The sequence below is a fragment of the Dreissena polymorpha genome, chromosome 14 (assembly GCF_020536995.1).
Source record: "Dreissena polymorpha isolate Duluth1 chromosome 14, UMN_Dpol_1.0, whole genome shotgun sequence".
Taxonomy (NCBI): Eukaryota; Metazoa; Mollusca; class Bivalvia; order Myida; family Dreissenidae; genus Dreissena; species Dreissena polymorpha.
Genome location: NC_068368.1, coordinates 74,943,354 through 74,949,623, shown reverse-complemented (window position 1 = coordinate 74,949,623; position 6,270 = coordinate 74,943,354).

The window sequence follows — 6,270 nt, the reverse complement described above, 5'->3', positions numbered from 1 at the left end:
TTTTAAATTTTAAGTGCAGGTGCTTATGATGTGAACATTATTTAGACAAACTGACTACTTTATATTGATTCCAGCTGAACTCGTTTAATATGTTTGGGTTTTGCATTCAAGGTTTTGAATCCAAAATACGCCCATTTTCAATGACTGAAATCGACGATTATATATAAGAGCTGTATTGAAAAAAAGTTAATGTCTTATAATTCGCTGTTTATTACTGTTAAATGGCTATTTAAGCATTGTTATTTTTTTGGACACGTTTAGATCTATTCGAGTGGCAATGCTCCGTCAATTAATTGGTATTCACTTCAAACGTAATTTCTCATTCAATTATATAGGCTGTGGATTGTATTTTCTGCCGGTGAATATGAGACATAATAAAGTATAGTGTTCCGTTCTTTTCATACTTGTGTTCCGTTCGTGTCAATCGTTGTTTCGAACTTTTGACCTCTTGAAAACACGTGTGCAGTTCGTAGCAGGGATATTAAGATGCGAATTAACTATGCGATATTGCGATAGTTTGATGCGGTGACTTGAAAACAATACAAGATCGGAAAAAGTGCGAGATCTCTATCAATACTTTGGATAACTGTTTACATATGTAGTATTTCAAAAACAACTATGGCTGCAGTCGCAATGCGGGCTAACCATTCAATATGTCGCTTATCTTAAATTGGTCAAGTAAGAATTGCATGTTTTGGATCTATTGATTGTAAGTGAATCTTTGAAACATAAAAATCACAACATGAAACCACGAAATGGTCCGGCTTACACCCGGTTCCAACAACATAACATAATGTACATTAAGAACGTTTAAAAGATCGTCCGATAAATTTTAGGTCTTAACTTGTATTCACTGTTTCTGAACGACTTTCGAGACTTGTAGTTTTTAAAATATACCCACTTGTGTATGAGTTTTTTTAACCGTTATATAGCTCTTTAAAAATGATTTTTTAAAGATTCACTTATATTAAAATTTGTGTTATAATTTGAAATGGGTCCATCCAACATATGTAGAAACATGTTTAAAGGTTTAAACTCCTGTCTGTGGAGTGTGATTTTTCGAGCCGCTTTAAGTTTTGAACAAAAACACAATAATTTCGTATTTTTGCATGAAACAACAATTGTGAAAATACTTTATTCGCAACGATTGACCATCATTGGCTTAATAGAAGTATTTCGTTGTTAATCATGAACCCAAACGCCTTGATTCCTAAGTGCTAAGTTAATTCTGAACATTTTCAAAACATCCGTGGTGTAACGTAATCAAATGTATTGATATAAGTGTTTATAGGTTGAAAAAGGCCCACTTGGTCCTTTTAACGACTTTCTTGATTTATTACAATACTTTGTAACGAAACGCAAACATTTGTACTATATTTTATACATTTACAGTATCATTATTAACAAAACATCTAAATCTACAGATTTTTTTGTATCCAAAAGTTTTCTTTCTCATTTGTTTCCTACCCAATTTTTATTTTGCACCCAATTTTTTTGGCATAATTGTTTCGTACCCAAAATTTTCGTACCCAAATTGTTTTTCGTACCCAAAATTTTCGTACCTACATACACAATTGTTGTGATGTAGATAAACTGAAATTGATGCTTTTATATCCATCCTCTTCAAAAGCATCGTCACACTAGTACTGTCAGTACTTTTATTCTTATTTGTCATTGACTATGTGGTTATCTCCGCCGTCTTTCCGTCCATCCGTCCGTCCTTGCCACTGTCTCCTCCTACACTTTTAGCACTAGAATCTTGAAACCTATACACATGGTAGCTATGAGCATATGTGCAACAGTGCACTATTCTGAATTTTGATCTGACCCCTGGGTTAAAAGTTATGGGGGTTGGGATAGGGCCGGTTCAGAGATGTTCACTTATTTTTTTAGGTTATTTTACATTCATTTCTACACCGATTCACTTCTAATTGATACTGAACTTCTCTTATGACAATACGGTCAATCTCAACTATGCATGGCCCCATTACCAACCCTGGGGCGCCCTGCCCACACAGACCGCGCCCACCCATTTTTTTTAACATAACTTCTTCATTTATTTACCAATTGAAATCAAATTAATACTGAACATCTCTTATGACAACACGGTCTATCTCGACTATCCATGTCCACATTACCCCCCCCCCCCCAGGCGCCCCCCCCCCCGAACATTGGCCTTGCCCCCCCAAACATTGCCATTTAATATTACATCACGGACTCTAGATGATACGCCCCGTGATTACATCTATGCGACGTGGGGATACGCGTCGGCCACTGCCGCGCCATTTCTAGTTTAGTTTGTAAATACGTTAAGTTAAAAAATAATATATTTATTGAAATTATACGTAGTAAAACTATTGTTTCATGTTGATAAGAATTGTGCGTGATAAATGCTAGTAGATGTGTGTACATAAAAAACAGTCCATGTATAAATATGATAATTTATTATGTATACAAAGTGTGTTTAATTTCTTGATGAAATTAAATAATTGTTTGATTTTCATGTCAAATGTTGTTAAAAATTTATATTTATTAAAAGTATACATACTTAAACTATTGTTTCATGTTGATAAGATCTGTGCGTGATAAATGCTAGAATATGTGTGTACATAAAAACCAGTACGTGGATAAAGTATGATACTTTATTATGTATACAAAGTATGTTTTATGTCTAGATGAAATTTAACAAGACTATTGCCAAGCAATATAAGTCCCCTACCGATGAAATTCCACCATTTTCAGCAATATTTCTAGTATATTTGTTGTCATAGAAATCAGAATTCTTGACGTACGAACAAAATAAAATGTTATAATATGTGCATAATCTCCATATTGCCATTTATCCATGTTTCGAGTTTCATGAAAAAATATGAAGACTTTTTAAAGTTATCACAGGATCCACAATTTTCAGCTATATTATAGTCTATTTGTTGCCTTAGCAACCAGAATTCTTGACGTAGGAACAACATGAAATGAAATGCATAAGCTCCATATTGCCATATATCCATGTTTCAAGTTTCAATTTTCATGAACAAATATGAAGAACTTTTAAAGTTATCGCAGGATCTAGAAAAGTGTGCCAGACTTACAGACTGACTGACCGACAGAGTGCAAACCATAAGTTTCACCGGTAGGGGACAATAATTGTTTAATTTTCATGTGAAATGTTGTTAAAAAATTAATATTTATTGAAAGTATACGCAGTTAAACTATTTTTCATGTTTATGAGAATTGTGCGTGATAAATGCTAGTAGATGTGTGTACATGAAAACCAACACATGTATGAAATATATATATATTTATTATGTATATAAAGTATGTTTAATCAAATTAATGTCAAGATGAAATTAAATAATTGTTTGATTTTCATGCCAAATTTTGTTACATGTAACAGTTGTGTAGCATCAAATGTTAGTAGATGTTTTGGTTATAATGATACTGTAAATGTATAAAATATAGTACAAATTTTTGCGTTCCGTTACAAATTATTGTAATAAATCAAGAAAGTCATTAAAAGGACCAAGTGGCCCTTTTTCAACCTATTAACACTTATATCAATACATTAAATTATTTTTAAATTGAAAATGTTATAGGGCATATTTAAGCCATGTTAGATCATTTAAAATGTTAGCAGCTAGATATCGACATTTGCAATGGTTGTATGAAAACAACACAAATAAATCAGGTGAAATGACTCAAAAAGCAAGAAAATGTTAAAAATTTAGTGGTTTTAAACCTACAAGTACACTGTACTCATTTGAATGTTTTGTTTTGAGCTACATTGTATTTTATAAGCATATATACAAAGACAAACAGTGTATATTTTAATCGTGATCACATGTCTAATAAATCTAACTTTATCAAATTATTCCAGAAATCAGCAGTTTTTTGTTTGATTTCGTATTTTGTTCCTGATATCTCACTAAATGTCGTCATTCAAAAATGTTCACGTTTCAATTAAATCAGGAGACCCTTTTGTGTGTTTTTAATACAATAGTTAGACAACTATGTTGAAAATTATTTCAGAAGAGTAAAAATTAAACCTCAAAAATGGATAAAACAGCTTAAATAGTTAACATTTAGTTGTTTTTAACCTACATAAACTGTAAAAAAATAGTGATTTTAACCTAAAATCGCACTGCGATTATTGCATTGTTTATTTCATAGTGATCTTATATGCAATTGTATATATGCGAACAATATTTGATTATTATAATGAGTACATGTACTATAAATCTAATTAAATCAAATTATTCCAGAAATAAGCAGTTTTGTGAGTGATTTTATTAATTTCCCCCAAAATCACTAAAAGATGGTGATTAAAAAAGAGTCGTTGTTGGAAAGAAAAAAAGGAAGCCATATGTATGTTTTTAAAACACTTATTAGACAAATATGTTGTAAATTGTTAACTTGGTAAAAAGAATTCGCAGAAATTTGGTGGTTTTTAACCCTTTAAAAAATACATGGACAATTAATTTTCTTTTACTGAATTATCAGAAAGGTTTCTGATACCTATTTAATACCCCAAAACTGAAACCCTGGGTAAATTCCCATGACTGAAAATGTCTTTTTATTTAATTATTCCAGAAATCAGCAGGAAAACTTTCGATTTTGAGTGTTTTTACCCCAAAAATCATGTATATGCACGACTGTGACACTTAAGAAATGGGTTTTCTGGAAGGATATAAAATACCCTTTTCAAATATACAAAAATAATTCTTGACCTCAAAACGTGCAATAAACACCAGTGGGCTCTCGGACCACACATGTTGAGATCACTCGTGGTTACTTTTGCAGGCGTACGTGGTCTATCGTGTTAAATCGTTACTGATCTTACGGCACGTGCATTTCTACGAGTAACACTGCGTTTATCGTTGACCAAGTTTCTATACACTATGGTTTAATTTTTGCACAAACATCATACGATTTTGCAGGATTCTGATCATGATTATCTGAACGTCCTGAATGGCTTATCTGAATGGTTTATCTAGTTGTCAAGTCGCACTTTAGACGTTTGCCTTCGTTCCAGTCACGAGTATGCAGGGAGGCATAGGTTTGTTTGATTTGCATTGTTATGAAAAATGACTGGTACACCGTTGAATTATCTTAATGCAGTGTTTTAAACGTGAATTGGCTGCGTACCTTACGTGTTTTTTTTAAATTTCCGTTGTAAAGTCGTTCAACAACCGTGCGCACTAGTATGTTACGTATACAGAAAGACGAACTCAACACCGACAACGGTTCAGTCATTTTATTCAGCTTCTTAACACGACATTCTAACCAGACGGTACTACAAACACAGAAGGCCCGTGATTCAAACAAAACACAAGCGAACTTTATAATTGCTTTCTGAGGTGAACTAACGTCCAAACTTAAACTACACACATTATGTCTGTATATATATGTAATGAACATACATGGTCATCTGGTAATGTAGTCACGTGTGTAAATATTAATGGAGCCTTACCGAGTTCTTCATTGCATGTATGTGCGTTTACGTTCAATGTAAATCGAATATGGCTAATCGAACATAAAAGTATGGCAATAATAATGACTCTCTATCAGTTTGAATATCATCAGGATGGAAAAAAATACAAGCAATAATAATATCCGCTGGTCACAAAACAGAAATAAGAGTATGTTAATAGCGTGAATGAAAAGGTAGACTAATTGTTTACGTTGTCATCTACAACTCATGTTAAATCTTACATGCTTTTAACATTTAATATTTAATTCATTTTGAGTGTTTGTGTGTTTCGTTCTCGCTGTTAATTGTTGAAAACATATTAGGATTGTTTAGTTTTCAAATTGAAGTTTTACGTTTTTGGTAGCATTCAACATGATGACTGTTATAAAGTCGAATGCGGTCTTCAATTGAAGTGTCATGTTTTACTCCAATCTTCTTTACTTTTTGTATTGTTCTATATTGCTAATTTAAATGATTTGGCTCTTTTTATCTTTATTTCTTGCGCCTAGAATGCTGTTTTTATTTGGTTTATTTCGCTTATAATACTGCAGGAAAATTGTATGACAATATGATTGCTAAATTATGATATTTACGGAAATGCAAATTTACAAATTGCCCTATCTAGGGGTAATATAAATGTGCAGTCCAAGCAGGGACTTTTAATCGAGAATTGTTCATAATAATCGATCAGTTAATGCATTTAATCATGATCACAATAATATATTCATTAACATATCTTGAACGACATAATGCAATATAACAATTACACAGTTTCCGTTGTCATGGATGTAGGTCATTAACAT